Genomic DNA, 17,500 nt, shown 5'->3' with positions numbered 1-17,500 from the left:
CCCCCAACGGGGTCCCAACCCACAGGTTGAGAACCGCTGCTTTAAATGAACCTTCACTTAATCCAAGCACCCTTGGATGTTTTGTAGGTTCCTACACCCTCCTCCTTTTGATTCCATGAAACTCCATCAGTTTAAAAATGACTCTGGGCAAAGGGCCTTATTTGGGTCTCTCCTGGGTTGTATAAACAGGCATAGAATCAAGACCATGTGAAGCATTAGTGCCACTTTACAAAACCCTAGTAAGACCACACCTGAATTACTGCAGCCAGTTTTGGTCACCATATAACTTGGAAAAAGTTCAGAGAAGAGCAAGTAAGATGATCAAAAGCCTGTAGACTAAACCATATGAAGAACGGCTGCAGGTTTTGGGTTTGTCTAGTCTAAAGAAAAGAAGAATTAGGGGTGACATGATACCAGTATTCCAGTATTTGAGGGGCTGCCACAAAGAAGGGGTGTGTGTCAAATTGTTCTCCAAAGATTCAGAGGGCAGTACAAGAAATAATGGATGGAAACTGATCAAAGAGAGAAGCAACCTGGAATTAAGGAGAAACTTCCTAATAGTGAGAACAATTAACAATTAAAGAACAGCTTTCCTCCAGAAATCGTGAGTGCTCCATCACTGAATGTTTTTAAGAAGAGTCTGGATAGTCACTTGTCTGAGATTGTACAGGTTCTCCTGCTTGAGCAGGGGACTGGACTAGAAGATTTCCAAGGTTCCATTCCATTCCTTGTTTGAAACTTTTAGGAAAATATTTCACCATTATTCTCTTTGACCTTCACCCACCCCTGCTGACCCTCTATGCACCCACTTTTTCTCTATTGGACTTCTCAGGACAAATCCTTCTTCTTTTTTTAAAAAAAGTTTTTTATTAAATAAACATTAAAAACATTGGACACAGTGTGACCATCCTGGTTTTGTCATTTCCATATGTATTTTTAATCTAACAACAAATTACTGCTTATCATACATTGCTACTTTGATCTTATAAACATATCAATGGTGGGTTTCAAATTTGTTTACTACCGGTTCTGTGGGCATCGCTTGGTGGGCGTAGCAGAGGAAGGATATTGTAAAATCCCCATTTCCTCCCAATCAGCTGGGATTTGGGAGGCAGAGAATTGATGGGGGCGGGGCCAGTCAGAATTTTTACTTCCGGTTCTCCGAACTACTCAAAATTTCCGCTACCGGTTCTCCAGAACTGGTCAGAAACTGCTGAAACCCACCTCTGAAACATATCCCTTGTCCTCGGTTTGTACATTTGTCTAAATATTATCCAGTTTCAGTTCTACGAACCCTAAATCTTTTCTGTTCCGACTCCTTTTCCTCCTTTCCAACTATTGGTACAATTTGCTCCAGATTTTATAGTATTCTGTCTCACCCTTATTTTTGAATTCTAGTGTCAGCCTGTCCATTTCTGTGAAAACCAAGATTTTCTTTATAATTTCTTCTTCTTAGGGGGAGGGGTCCTTCATTTTTCCAGTATTGCACATAAACCAATCTTGCTGCTGTTATGACATGCAGTATTAAGTATGTCAATCCTTTGCCATATTTCTCTTTTGTAATTCCTAGTAGGAATAGTTCTGGTTTCAAATTTTTGCTTTGGTCTAGGAACTCTTGCAACCATGTCTTTATCTGACGCCAAAATTCCTTGGCTTTTGTACATAACCCACCCCTATTGACCCTCTCTGCACCCACTTTTTCCTCTATTGGACTTCTCAGGACAAATCCTTCTTCTTCTTGATGTTGTCAACAAGGAATAGCCAACACTCCAGAAGATAGGCTCAAGATACAGAAGGATCTTGACAGACTTGAACATTGGGCGCTATCTAACAAAATGAAATTCAACAGTGAAAAAAGTAAGGTTCTACATTTAGGCCAAAAAAAAATATATGCACAAGTACCGTATATGTGGTACCTTGCTCAATAGTCGTAACTTTGAGAGAGATCTTGGAGTCCTAGTGGACAACCAGCTGCTGCACACTGAGCCAGCAGTGTGCAGCAGCTGCCAAAAAAGCCAACACAGTTCTGGGCTGCCTAAACAGAGGGATAGAATCAAGAACATGTGAAGTGTCAATACCACTTTATAATGCCTTGGTAAGGTCACACTTGGAATGTTGCATTCAGTTTTGGTCGCCACAATGTAAAAAAGATGTTGAGACTCTAGAAAGAGCGCAGAGAAGAGCAACAAAGATGATTAGGGGACTGGAGGCTAAAACATATGAAGAACGCTTGCAGGAACTGGGTATGTCTAGTTTAATAAAAAGAAGGATCAGAGGAGACATGATAGCAGTGTTCCAATATCTCAGGGGTTGCCACAAAGAAGAGGGAGTCAAGCTATTCTCCAAAGCACCTGAGAGTAGAACAAGAAGCAATGGGTGGAAACTAATCAAGGAGAAAAGCAACTTAGAACTAAGGAGAAATTTCCTGACAGTTAGAACAATCAATAAGTGGAACAACTTGCCTGCAGAAGTTGTGAATGCTCCAAAACTGGAAATTTTTAAGAAAATGTTGGATAACTATTTGTCTGAGATGGTGTAGGGTTTCCTGCCTGGGCAGGGGGTTGGACTAGAAGATGTCCAAGCCAAGGTCCCTTCCAACTCTGTTATTATTATTAACTGCTACCTTCTGTCTCCTGCACTGTGTTCAGATCCCCCCCCACACTGAATCTATGCATACCTCACTATCCAGATATAGTGCATGTCTATATATGTTTGTGTGAACATCTGCATATATAACTAAAGATACGCAAACATCCTTGCTGTGGACTGCTGATTGGGTTAGCTTGTATAGTCTAGGGAAATATAAATAGAATAGAATAGAATTCTTTATTGGCCAAGTGTGATTGGACACGCAAGGAATTGGTCTTTGGTGCATATGCTCTCAGTGTACATAAAGAAAAAATAAAATATATTCATCAAGAAGTACTTTGAAAAGAATGCAGCAGCCACTACACTTTCTAGTTAAAAATGCCCCAAGAATAATAGATTCCTGTCTGGCCAAGCTGTGTTTCTTTGATCTATGCACTATTCAAAATACGATTCCATCAGTTCAAGCACAATATAATATGACATTTGCTTCTATTTCATAGCATGTTTGCCCTTTTCAGCTTAAAGAAAGTCTTTTTCATTTTGTCCATCATGGCATAGGAGAAATTGGAGCAGGCAGTTTAATAACTCCACCAACAGTAGAGGAAGAAGTGGCACGGGGAAATATATGTAGATATATATATATATATTTTGGAAAAAAAGCAATCTAAAATGCAGGACCTAAGAGCCTATCACATGGAAATGACTAAGTAGTTATAGCTCAGTAATAACTTTGGGGGAATGGCACCTCACACTGGAAAATAAAATCAAATGATGATTTGTAGATTAGCAATGTTCTTCAGAGGCTCATCTTTTATATGCTAAGTGCAAGCAGGTTTACATTAAAATAACATTATTTAACATCTGATCTATGGAAAGTGATGTTAGTAATTAGAACAAGGGGTTTCATCCTCCTCGTCATTCTTAAATGCTGTAATCTCTTATATAAATTGGGGGTTCCTGATTAGGAAGATTTAAATGGGGAAAGAAGTGCTTCTTTTAAATACTGTAATATACAAAGCTGGTATATGTTGCACAGAGATAAAAGTCTGTCAACACAATCTCCTTGACTGAAGACTCATTGACTGAGATGGATGGCTATAGAAATTGAATGAGTGAATGAATAAACAAACAAATGAATGAAATCTTTTGCATATTGAGTCAGTGATTGCATCTACAGAGAATAAAATAATCACCACTGCATAACTTGTTCAAAGAATCCCAACTTCATGGAGATTGCATTGCCTGCTTCTACAAATGGGTATTTGATATGGAGCTATCCTATCTGGTATAGGGACAGAGTGGCTTAGTGGGTAAGACGCTGAGTTTGTCGATCGAAAGGTCGGCAGTTCAGCGGTTCGAATCCCTAGTGCCGTGTAATGGGTGAGCTCCTATTATTTGTCCCAGCTTCTGCCAACCTAGCAGTTCGAAAGCATGTAAATAGAAGAAATAGAAAGCATGCAAATAGAAGAAATAGGGACCACCTTTGGTGGGAAGGTAACGGTGTTCTGTGCGCCTTTGGCGTTGAGTCAGGCCGGCCACATGACCACGGAGACGACTTTGGACAGCGCTGGCTCTTCGGCTTTGAAACAGAGATGAGCACCGCCCTCTAGAGTTGGGAACAACTAGCACGTATATGTGAGGGGAACCTTTACCTTTATCCTATCTGGTACCCAAGTAATATGATTCCCCCTGTTCAAGAATCCATATTAAGCTTAAAGAGAAAAGGCATACTTTAGTGGTAATTTTTTAAAAAAAATATTTGTCAAACAAAAGGACAACTTATGCCAGTTGGTACAGATAATAGTGAGTCAACTGACATAACATGAATATTGCTATCTGTATATCTATCTATCTATCTATCTATCTATCTATCTATCTATCTATCTATCTATCTATCTATCTATCTATCTATCATCTATCTAACTTTAGTAGAGTTGTCCAGAATTTTGCTATGGAAATATTGTTAAATCATATGATGGAATTGTGAAACAATTCAGCCTTTTTTTGATGTAAAAAAATCAGGATTTTCTCAGACACTTCAGAAATCAGAATGAAATTGACCTAATGCTCCAAGTCAGTTTAGATGTCTGAATTGGATCTTCCATATCAGATAGGATCAATCTAATTATGTAGATTTCCTGAATAAATGATTCTAGTTGTATCAAGGTTGAGTCACATATGTCTAATATTCCTGCTTAAATTTATCTACTTTATATCCACTGAATACAGCATTCTTGTTAAAATCTGACTTCTGAGGTGCTTTTGGATTTGGGTTAGGTTTTTTAAAAAAATCTCTATTAGATCTGTATTAAAGGTTTGTAAGTTTTTTTTCCTCCCCTCTTGGTGAAACACATTTTCAAAATATTTTAATAAACTCAAAAACTTTAAAGCCTCAATATTTTTCTAGCTCTGAATTTTTGATGCAGAGTTCAGGAATTTTTGACTAGAAGATCCAAATAATCAGAAGTAGCAGATAATGAAAGCAGCAGTAAAAAGACAGTTTTAGCAGGAGGAAATAGCCAGATGATTTTAACAGATTAAGAGAGTTGGAAGGGACCTTGTAGGTCATCTAGTCCAACCCACCACCCAAGCAGGAGATCCTACATCATTTCTGACAATCTCTTCTTGAAAGCCTCCAGTGATCAGACTCGCACAACTTCCGAAGGCAAGCTATTCCACTGGTTGGTTGATATCACTTTCAGAAAATGATGAGTCTCAAGTCCAATGTAATTGCAGTGTTACTCCTTACTGTATTTAAAAACATTCTTATGGTTAGGGTGATGGGCTGGGCCTTCGGTTGTACCATACACTTGCTTAAATATACTTTAGCACTATAGGAATAGCATTAGACTTATATATTGCTTCATACTGCTTTGCAGCCCTCTCTAAGAATTTTACAGAGTCAGTGTATTGCCCTCAAAATCCGGATCATCGTTTTACTGACCTTGGAAGGATGGAAGGCTGAGTCAACATAAAGCCCCATCAAGATCAAACTCTAGGCTGTGGGCAGAGTCTGCCTGCAATGCTGCATTCTAACCACTGCAGCACCAGGTCTCATACTTCCCTATAAATATAACTCATTCCAGTATCGTAAAGTGGAGGATGATAAACAAATGCCTCTAAAATAGTTCCATTTTAAGAACATTAAGTCCAGATTGAAAACTATCAAATTGCATGAAGATATGACTTTCCAATTTGCACAAAAGAGTCATATTATCTTCTCTTGATTGCAAACAAACAAACAAAAGTTCGGATTATCGCATAGCTATGAGAGCCAACAGAAATTTACTAGCATCTAATTTGGCTGATCGTTAAGTGGAGTTGATTCGAGCCTGTGTTTTTAGGCTTAGATCAGACCAGCTTCATAAAAGAAAGTTCAGATAATGGAATTCTTTGTTTATCCCTGGAATTAAGTCACCTCCAATTTAGTAGTCCGCTGCGCTGGGCCAACTTCTGTAATTTGCAGGCAGTTTTAGGCTTGGTATAATGAGTAATATGGCCTAAAATGATTGGGAAATGCCAAGTCTGAAAAGTCGCTCTCAATTTAATTAATTCTTCAGGTTTGAGATATGCCTTTTTGCTTCTGTTTTTTTCTGCAGAGTCGTCGTTTTTTAAAACTAATTTTATTTCTGCAAAGTTTTTTTAAGTTAGCATTTTGCCACGATGTGAATTATTTCATCACGCTGTGAATTAATGATTTTGATCATTAGTCAAACACATGAGCTAAAGTTAAAAATTATAGTTCCAAACACTTTAGGATGATTTACATGGAACACCTTATTTTGGAAAAACTTGTTTTCCTTTTTTAAAATCACATAATTTTGAAATATAGACGAGAGAAGAGCCTTTTAGACAATTTTTGGAAACAACATCATCATGAAAACATCTGATAATGGCACAAGGAACTGGCGTATATATCATTATACTGAATCTCGTATACTGGGTATATCATTAAATGGAGAAATTTCAACCACTTAGAGACATAGTTTATGTATGCAACATATCAGAACCTTCTCAATGGCTTAGGTGAGCAGTAAGGATGCGAAAGACCATATGTAACGTTCACCTAATCCTTGTTGTTTTTATCTAATGTAAGAAGTGACAGGTTTTATTCCGAGTCTTCTGAACTTGCCTGTCAAGTTTATCAGTGCGTGGAAATTCCTCTTGACAAAGCTGTACTCTCTCACATTATGATTTTCTCAGTTTCCCCAGCAGTTTTCCAAAAGTGATGCCAATTACACTCCAGGAGAAAGCTTAACTTTCATAATTGGCTTACCAGGTTATGAACCCATTTTTATAATAGTGGGCTAAACTTGTCGTTGTGAGAATTCAGTCTATTTCTGAATGTTTGCACAAGGCCATCTCCAAAGTGCACCTTGGGCTAGCAATTTGTAGAGTGCCATTTTCACCTTGTACGCCTTGCTATGTTGTGTCATAAAGCAGGTGTTAGTTTACAGTTAGAGCAGTTCAACACTTGTCCAAGAGCCAAGAGTAGTAACACCTTTTCTACTTGTGAAGGTTATTTCAGGGTGCAGTTATGGCCTTATTCAAATGACTTAGGTATTCTTTGCTCAGCCTGTTGGTTTTTTTTTCTTTACCAATAATTAACCTCTGTTCATTTTGCAGGATTTAGATCAGGGGTCTCCAACCTTGGCAACTTTAAGCCTGGAGGACTTCAACTCCCAAAATACTCCAGCCAGCAAAGCTGGCTGGGGAATTCTGGGAGTTGAAGTCCTCCAAGCTTCAAGTTGCCAAGGTTGGAGACCCCTGATTTAGATGGTGATCTCTAATTCTTTTAGTTGAATATTTTACCCGGTAGGATTATTTTCCATCCTGAACAAGAGATAAGAGTCTTATCTTTTAAGTTCACATTTATACTCTTTCTTTTCCGGGTTGTTTCCAAATGAATTTTAGTAACTCTTATTCATCTAGCTGCAAGAGGCAAGTGAGTATAATAGCTCTTAATTTTCCCAATGATTATGGCCTGTATTTCCCCATATTTTTTTTGCTGCTATTGTTGCACAGTGACAACTTGCATTCCGTCTGATACCAAATGACATGAATTAGGCCATATGTTCCCTTCTGCTGGCACCAGTTGATGCAGAAGCTTGGCAACAGCTTTTTGAATGTAAGTAATGACAAATAGAACGAGAAGACATACGAGATCTGCTATCACCATCTTTTCAGATCTTTGTAGAAAGGCTGATGAAAGGTCGTGTGTGCCAAATTTTCAGCACTATCTCAGTGGCACTTAAGAGCCTATTGCTTTTTTTTTTTAAAGAAAGGCAATGTTTCAAGAACAAGCTTAACTATGGACGCATGGGTCTATCTATCCTTTGAGCAGGATGCGTAGATCATGTTCAGCATGCTTTTCTCTTTTTGCTTCCACTGAAGATTACCTTTCCAAGATTTTTCTGAAGTTGCCTCAAGATAGGAACATTGAGTTTGATGAACAGACTGTACTTTCACTTCCAGTTCTCTGCCTCCAAGCACTTGTATGGATTTCCAATAAATACCCACTGGTAAAAAGAAAAAAGGAAAAAGAAAGCCTAGCTGTTTTTCTGCTCAAAAATACATCCAAGGGTTATGACCAGTTACTTCCCTTTCCCTTCCTTACAAACTAGAGGAGTTGACAAAAAATAGCTTAGCAATTAACAATATCTCTAAAGGTACTTTTTTCAAAAGGCAATTGAATGTTGTTTTTTCCTTGGAAACGTTTTGCTTCTCAACTCAAGAAGCTTCTCCAGTTCCTCCAGCTTCTTGGATGAGAAGCAAAATGTCTTTAAGGAAAAAAAACAAAGTCCAGTTGCCTTTTGAAAAAAGCACCTCTGGGACAAACATGACCTAGATCAGGGGTCTCCAACCTTGGTCCCTTTAAGACTTGTGGACTTCAACTCCCAGAATTCCTCAGCCAGCTTTGCTGGCTGAGGGACTCTGGGAGTTGAAGTCCACAAGTCTTAAAGGGACCAAGGTTGGAGACCCCTGACCTAGATGACAGAGAATCCCCATAGATAAAGCTCTCTAAATATTTGAGATCATTTCTATGGTTTTCAAAATGTTGTGGATCTTAGAACGAAGCTATTTGTTGACTGTTTATTCTTATGTACATTAGTCCCTCCATTTCTTAGGTTATTAAGAGAACCAATACTGGATTTTTGACAAGGTTCCCTTTTAAGACCATTTAGGAAGTGTTCAAAATAATTTTTTTTCCCAGAAAACTCTTTGAGTTTAAATGACTTAGATGAGGGAATGGAAGGGGAACTTATCAAATTTGTGGATGACACTAAGTTGGCAGGAATAGCTAACACCCTAGATTTTGGCTCAAGATCCAGATGGATCTTGACAGACTTGAACACTGGGCCCTATCTAACAAAATGAAATTCAATGTAGAGAAAAGTAAAGTTTTACACTTAGGCAAGAAAAACCCAAAGCACACAGATAGACTGCGTGAAACCAGGCTTAATAGCAGTAACTGTGAGAGGGATCTTGGAGTCTTCATGGACAACTAATAAAATATGAACCAACAGTGTGCAGTGGCAGCCAAAAAAGCCAACACAATCTTAAGTAGCATTAACAGAGGGATTCAATCAAAATCACATGAAGTACTAATACCACTCTATAAAGCCTTAGTAAAACCACATCTAGAGTACAGCATCCAGTTTTGGTCACCACACTTTAAAAAAGATGTTGAGATTCTAGAAAAAGTGCAGAGAAAAGCAACCAAGATGATTAGGGGACTGGAGGCTAAAACATACGATGAATGGTTGCAAGTAATCAGCATGGCTTGTCTAGTGAAGAGAAGGACCAGGGGAGACAGGATCGTAGTCTTCCAATATCTGAGGGGCTGCCACAGAGAGGAGGGGGTCAAACTATTTTCCAAAGCACCTGAAGGCCAGACAAGGAATAATGGGTGGAAACTGAACAAGGAGAGAATCAACCTGGAAATAAGAAGAAATTTTCTGACAGTGAGAACGATCAATCAATGGAACAGAAATTGCTATCAGAAGTTGTGGGAGCTTCATCACTGGAAGCTTTCAAGAAGAAATTGGACTGCCTTCTGTCAGACATGGTGTAGTCTCCTGCTTGGTAAGGGGTTGGATTAGATGACCTACAAGGTCCCTTCCAACTCTGTTATTCTGTTCTGTTCTGAGTTTCTAGTTCTTTATTTCGGGATTATTGCATTTGCTTATTTATTTAGGAAGTTTGCATGGCACCTTTATATGATTTATATGACACCCTTCTTATAATCACACCTTGTGTGGCTAACAACATTATGTGAGTATCATTTGTTAAGCCTTTCAGAATTGTTGGGATTAATAATTTGCTTAAGAAATAATTAGTCCCTCTGTTTGTTAGCATTTACTATGTAACATGGAGTGATTGCATCTAACAGTTACTGAAAAGCTTCTTAACAACAACAACAACAACAACAACAACAACAACAACAACAAAGTTGGAAGGGACCTTGGAGGCCTTCTAGTCCAACCCCTGCCCAGGCAGGAAACCCTATACCATTTCAGACAAATGGTTATCCAACATTTTCTTAAAAATTTCCAGTGTTGGAGCATTCACAACTTCTGCAGGCAAGTTGTTCCACATATTAATTGTTCTAATTGTCAGGAAATTTCTCCTTAGTTCTAAGTTGCTTCTTTCCTTGATCAATTTCCACCCATTGCTTCTTGTTCTACCCTCAGGTGCTTTGGAGAACAGCCCGACTCCCTCCTCTTTGTGGCAACCCCTGAGATATTGTTTCTTTCTTCATTCTAGTAAAATAGCTTTTTTTCCAGCTGACACCAGGTATATTTATTTACCTATTTGATTTCTGTAGCCACTCCTCTCAACAAATGACTCTAGATGGCAGCTTCATAATGAATATGGAGCTGCCCTTGAAAAGCATCCAGATTTACAGTGGTGGGTTTCAATTTTTTTTACTATTGGTTCTGTGGGTGTGGCTTATTGGGCGTGGCATAGCATGGTGGGCATGGCAGGGGAAGGATACTGTAGAATCTGCATTCCCTCCCCACTCCAGTGGAAGTTTACTGCAAAATCACCTTTTCCTCCCGATCAGCTGGGAATTGGGAGGCAGAGAATAGATGGGGGTGGGGCCAGTCAGAATATTTACTACCGGTTCTCCAAACCACTCAAAATTTCCGCTACCGATTCTCTAGAACTGGCCAGAACCTGCTGAAACTCACCTCTGATCCAGAAGCTCCAGTTGGTGCAAAATGCAGTGGCTCACATGGTTTTGTGCAGACCCTGGTATGCACATATATCACCTCTCCTGTAGGAACTGCATTGGCTGCTGATTTGCTTCCGGGTGCAATTCAAGGTGCTGGTTGTCACCTTTAAAGCCCTTCACGGCTTGGGACCAGGTGATCTGAGGGACCGTCTCTTGCCGGTCACATCTACCCATTAGAGCGGGGAGGCAGAGAATGCTGCGGGTCCCATCCCCGAAGAAGATACACCTGGTGGGACCCAGAAGAAGGGCCTTCTCTGTGGTGGCTCCCTCTCTCTGGAACATCATTCCCTCAGAGATTAGAACAGTCCCCACCCTGGGGACTGGTACTGAAGACCTGGTTCTGCCAGCGGGCCTAGGAAACCTAGAGCAGGATGGAGCCCATTAATTGGATCGTGTGATCGGTTATCACTGGGGTGGGAGGTGGGGGGCAGGGGTGATTTTATTACATTCATTTATTTGATTTTTTTAATGAGTTTTACTGTTTTTAAATATGTTTTTTTAAATTCTGTAACCTGCCTTGAGTCACCATGGGCAAATAAGCGGCAATATAAATCTAATAAATCTAATAAATAAATAAATAAGCAAATAATTAAACAAATAAACAAACAAATAAATAAATAAATAAATAAATAAATAATAGAATATGCTTGGAGTCAGATCATATGAATTTTGAAAAAGCACTAAAACCACTTTTTTTCCCTAAGCAGCTGCCAACTTTCTAAAAATAAATAAATAAATATGTTGTTACCTTTAATATATAGTGGTTTATATCATATGACATGGACCTTTTAGTTTACAGCCTCTTTATTTTTGATCTGATGTTATAATTGATTATTGTATCAGATGTTTTAGTCTATGTTTGTACTGCACTTAGTTATAAGAGCATAATAAATAAAACTACTACCATCATCTAGAATTAATGAGCACAAGGCTGTTCAGAATAAGAGTTTTCTGTCTCTTTGATCTGATTTCCAAATATAGAAGACCAAAAAAAAAAAGAAAGAAAGAAGAAGAAACAGAGAATTACTTAATAATATGTGAGTTTGTTGTAATAAGATATGGATTAGCAACTTCTGGCAGAAGCAGGCACAACGCCTGCCACAAGAAGTATAATTTGTGAAGCTGTAGGGAGCCCTGCTCTTGACTTCCTCGCTAACAAATGAATGGATATAATCAGCTGGATTATTGGTTTCCATCTGCCATTCATGGCAGGAAACCAAGCATACTGGTCCCTGATTACCTGCTTGTTTGGGATCAAGTTGTAACCTCTGCAAGGTTAATAATTTGCAGTGGGTTGATGAGAGACACGGATGGTAAAAGGGGAAAGAAATGAGGTTTCTTGTGTGAAAAGGTCATCTGTCTGAATGATAGAAAGAACAATGGACAGTACTGGGTCAAAAATGGCTGCTCATCTAATGATGTAGAGAAATACGCAAGAATGAGGTCAGTTAAATTCATCCATATTTTGCCTGGCTCAGGGGTCTTCAAACTTGGCTCTTTTAAGACTTGTGGACTTCAACTCCCAGAGTTGAAGAGCCAAGTTTGAAGACCCCTGGCCTAGCTTATTTCTAGTCCTTGCGATGGAATCTTCAATTATACTGGAAGGAGGGGTTAAAAAGGGGCTGAGCTTAGAATCCTTGCATTCCAGAAAATGGTACAGGCCTGACCTCCCCAAAATCCCAAAGCCTTAGCTGACCATTCCCAAGGGAACACAGTCAAGATGGCAAGATTTTTGTAACATAGGTGACTAATAATAAAGCTTCTACTTGAGACTATTCATGAATGGTTCTGGTTGCTTTCACCTGACATTCCTTCAAATGAGTCATGTCCTTCAATCAAATTTTTGCCATTCGAGGGTTCACTCATTGCCACCTAAGGATGAATTTGAAGGAACAGCTTTGACTTTCCAAATCTCCCCAAAATCTAGACAATATTAAGATGTCAGTTGAGTCATTCCAGCATAGAGGTCACTTTAGAAGCTACCTACAGTCTACCAGCAGCCCTTTCATGGTGCCTGAACCTTCAGAATGAGTGAGGGAAATATGGGAGAGACTTCAGGGAAAAATGGGTGCGTTAAACCTGGCATTTCACTTCTTAACATTCTAGATATCCCTTTTGAAAATAAGAGGTAGATTCTCCTAATTTGGAAGCATGGCATGCCACATCAGATTTGCTGAAGCTCTCAAGCCGAGAAAGGTTGTTGTTATTATTTATTTATTTATTTATTTTTATTTATTTATTCGTATTTTTATACCGCCCTTCTCCGAAGACTCAGGGTGGTGTACAGCCAATAAAACGACAAAAATCCCAACAAATTTAAAATACACTATCAAATTTAAAAAACTGATTCAATCGCTGTAACTTAAAATATTAGCTAAAATTTATCAAAACTAAAACTTTGGTAAAAACCCTATTAAAACCCACTAAAACCCCCATACTAAAATCAATCAGGCCAGCCTCACTTGGTGAAAAAAGAAAGTCTTGAGCTCGCGCTTAAAGGTCCGGAGATCAGGGAGGAGACGGAGTCCCACCGGCAGCTCATTCCATAAAGCCGGGGTCCCCACAGAGAACGCCCTTCGCCTGGAGGCCGCCAGCCGACATTGATTAGCCGACAGCACCCTAAGAAGACCCTCCCTGTGGGTGCGCACTGGACGTATCGGACAATGGAAGGTAACTGTCGGCAGCAGGCGGTACTGTAACTATCCCGGTCCAATGCCATGGAGCGCTTTAAAGGTGATAACCAACACCTTGAAGCGCACCCGGAAGACCACCAGCAACCAATGCAGCCTGCGCAGGAGAGGTGTTACATGGGAGCTACGAGAAGCTCCCTCAATCCCCCGCGCGGCCGCATTCTGCACCAGTTGGAGCCTCGGGGTGCTCCTCAAGGGGAGCCCCATGTAGAGACCATTGCAGTAATCCAGACAGGAAGTGACGAGGGCATGAGTGACCGTGCATAACGCGTCCCGGTCCAGGAAAGGGCGCAATTGGCGAATCAGGCAAACCTGATGAAAAGCTCCCCTGGCGACGGCTGTCAAGTGGTCTTCTAAAGACAGCCGTGCATCCAGGAGAACGCCTAAATTGCGCACCGATTCCCTGGGGGCTAACGATTCGCCCCCCCACAGTCAGTGATGGAGTAAACTGACTGTGCCGGGACGCCGGCATCCACAGCCACTCCGTCTTGGATGGGTTGAGTCGGAGCCTGTTCGTCCCCATCCAGACCCGAGTGGCCTCAAGACACTGAGTCATCACATTGACGGCTTCGTTGGTGTGGTTCGGGATGGAGATATACAATTGAGTTTCGTCAGCATACAGCTGACAGCTCACCCCGAAACCACGGATGATCTCTCCCAGCGGCTTCATATAGATGTTGAACAAGAGGGGTGAGAGAATCAACCCCTGCGGCACCCCACAAGTGAGTTGTCTAGGGGTCAATCTCTGCCCCCCTGTCAACACCGTCTGTGAGCGGTCAGAGAGGTAGGAGGAGAACCACCGTAAAACGGTGCCTCCCACCCCCAAGCCCTCCAACCGCCGCAGCAGGATATCATGGTCGATGGTATCGAACGCCGCTGATAGATCTAACAGGACAAGAACAGAGGAACAACCTCTGTCCCGTGCCCTCCAGAGATCATCAACCAATGCGACCAAAGCCGTCTCGGTGCTGTACCCAGGCCTGAAGCCAGACTGGCACGGGTCTAGATAAACAGTTTCCTCCAGGTACTGGGGGAGTTGCCAAGCCACCACACACTCTACAACCTTCACCAGAAAGCGAAGATTGGAGACTGGACGATAATTAGCTAAAATAGCTGGGTCCAGGGAAGGCTTCTTAAGGAGGGGCCTCACCACCGCCTCTTTCAAGGCGGCTGGGAAAACTCCCTCCCTCAGAGAAGCGCTGATAATTCCCTGGATCCAGCCTCGTGTAACCTCCTGGATGGCCAGTACTAACCAGGAGGGACACGGGTCCAATAAACATGTGGTGGCATTCAACCTCCCCAGTATCCTGTCCATGACATCGGGAGTCACAGGATCAAACTCAGCCCAAACAATGTTCTCAAGACATGCCCGCGTCATCCCGTCCGGATCTACCCAATCTGTGTCCAACCCATCCCGGATCTGAGCGATTTTATCGTGCAGATAACTTCCAAATTCCTCAGCCAGACCTTGCAAGGGGTCCTCCCGAGCCCCCTGAAATAGAAGGGAGCGGGTCGCTCTAAACAAGGCGGCTGGGCGGTTATCTGCCGATGCTATAAGGGCGGCCAAGTATACTTGCTTTGCTGTCCTTATTGCCACTAGATAGGTCTGAATATGTGACCGTACTAGTGTTCGGTCAGATTCGGAGCGGCTGGCCCTCCAGGCGCTCTCTAGGCGTCTTCTCCAGCGCTTCATCTCTCTCAGCTCCTCAGTAAACCAAGGAGCCGGTCGAGAGCAGCGCCGGGTCAGAGGCTGCATCGGCACGACGCGATCCAAAGCCCCCCCCCCACCGCCCTTTCCCAGGCTGTAGCGAGTTCCTCGGCCGAGTTGTGGGCCAGCTCCTCAGGAAATGGCCCAAGCTCCATCAGGAACCTACTCGGGTCCATCAGGCGCCTGGGATGGAACCAGCGAACTGGCTCCGTCTCCCTGCAGTGAGGTTCTGCGGTCCGAAAGTCCAGGCGAAGGAGAGAATGATCTGTCCACGGCAGGGGAGTAATGACTAAATCCCCCACATCCAGATCATTCAGCCACTGTCCCGAGACAAAAATCAAGTCCAGCGTGTGTCCCTCAGTGTGTGTGGGATCATTCACTAACTGGGTCAGGTCCAAGGCTGCCATGGAGGCCATGAACTGACGACGATGACTCACCTACTGACGGCAGATTGAAATCCCCCATGACCATAAGCCTGGGGGTATCAACTGCCGCCTCGGCTATCACGTCGAGCAGCTTGGGCAGGGCTGCTGTCATGTGGCAGGGAGCCAGGTACATAACCAGTAAACCCATCTGTACCCCATGGCCTCACCGCACAAAGAGAGACTCACAGCCAGCTGTCTGCGGGACAGAGACCTCCCTCAGATCCAAACTCTCATTTATAATAACCGCAACCCCCCCACCCCTGCCTTGAACCCTCGGCTGATGAAATGCACGGAAGCCCGGTGGGCACATCTCGACGAGGGAACGCCCCCTTCTGTGCCCAACCAGGTCTCAGTAACGCCCATCAGGACCGCACCCCCCTCCTGTATCAGATCTGAAATGAGGGGGGCCTTATTAATAACGGACCTGGTGTTGCATAACATCAGTCGAAGGTCGCGGCCCTGAGGAATCTGACCACTCAGGGAACGGGAAAAGGGAGCGGGACCGGAGCACGCAATTGCTTGTAAACAGCGCAGGCGCACTCCCTGAACATGATATGGTCCCCTCCTTCCGCCATATCTGCCCCTCCCATAAATTGTACCGATAGAATAATACTCTTGTCCAGGGGCTTCAGTCACCCCCCCTAAATTATCCGAACCTATCTTCCTAACGTGAGTTCTAGCAAGGTCTGGCCCCCTCCCCCACCCACCCACCCTCCCCTCCACCCTGGCCCTCCCTCCCCCTAAAAGCCCCTTAAAAGATTTAGTTAAAAAACTCCTCAAGCCCCTCTTTTCTGCATGCCACCTCTCGGGGTTCCAGAACCCATCATTATTAGTTGTGAAGTCGTGTCCGACCCATCGCGACCCCATGGACAATGTTCCTTCAGGCCTTCCTATTTGCTACCATCCTCTGGAGTCCATTTAAGCTCACGCCGACTGCTTCAGTGACTCCATCCAGCCACTTCGTTCTCTGCCGTCCCCTTCTTCTTTTGCCCTCAGTCGTTCCCAGCGTTAGGCTCTTCTCCAGTGAGTTACAGAATAACAAAGTTGGAAGGGCACTTGGTGGTCTTCTAGTCCAACCTTCTGCTCAATCAGGAGACCCTATAGCGTTCAGAACAAATGGTTTTCCAATGTCTTCTCAAAAACCTTCTCAAAAACGTTCAGTACCCACAACTTCTGAAGTCAAACCTTTCCACTGGTTTATTGGTCTCCTTGACAGGACATTTCTCCTTATTTCTAAGTTTTTTTTGTTTTGTTTTTTGGTTTACATTTATATCCCGCCCTTCTCCGAAGACTCAGGGCAGCTTACAGTGTGTAAGGCAATAGTCTCATTCTATTTGTATATTTACAAAGTCAACTTATTGCCCCCCCAACAATCTGGGTCCTCATTTTACGTACCTTATAAAGGATGGAAGGCTGAGTCAACCTTGGACCTGGTGGGGCTTGAACCTGCAGTAATTGCAGGCAGCTGTGTTTAATAACAGGCTTCTAACAGCCTGAGCCACACCGCGGCCCAGGGAGTTGATTTTCTCCCTGAATACTTTCCACCCACTGCTTCTTGTTCTGCCTTTAGGTGCTTTGGGGAATAGGTTGACCACCTCTTCTTTGTGGCAACCCCTCAAATATTGGAGCACTGCTATCATATCACTCCCATTCCTTCTTTTCATTAAGCAGCCATACTCAATTCCTGCAACCGTTCTTCATCCAGCCTTATTCATGTTCCTTTGAGTTCTTCAGTATTTTTCTTTCTTATATACCCCAACAGCCTCTCTCTCTCTCTCTCGCTCTCTCTCGCGCTTCCCTGCTACTCACTTTCCCACTGACTCCAGTGATTTCACAGCCCATTTTCTGT

The sequence above is a fragment of the Ahaetulla prasina genome, chromosome 11 (assembly GCF_028640845.1).
Source record: "Ahaetulla prasina isolate Xishuangbanna chromosome 11, ASM2864084v1, whole genome shotgun sequence".
In the NCBI taxonomy this organism is placed as follows: domain Eukaryota; kingdom Metazoa; phylum Chordata; class Lepidosauria; order Squamata; family Colubridae; genus Ahaetulla; species Ahaetulla prasina.
This window is presented reverse-complemented; position numbering follows the sequence as displayed.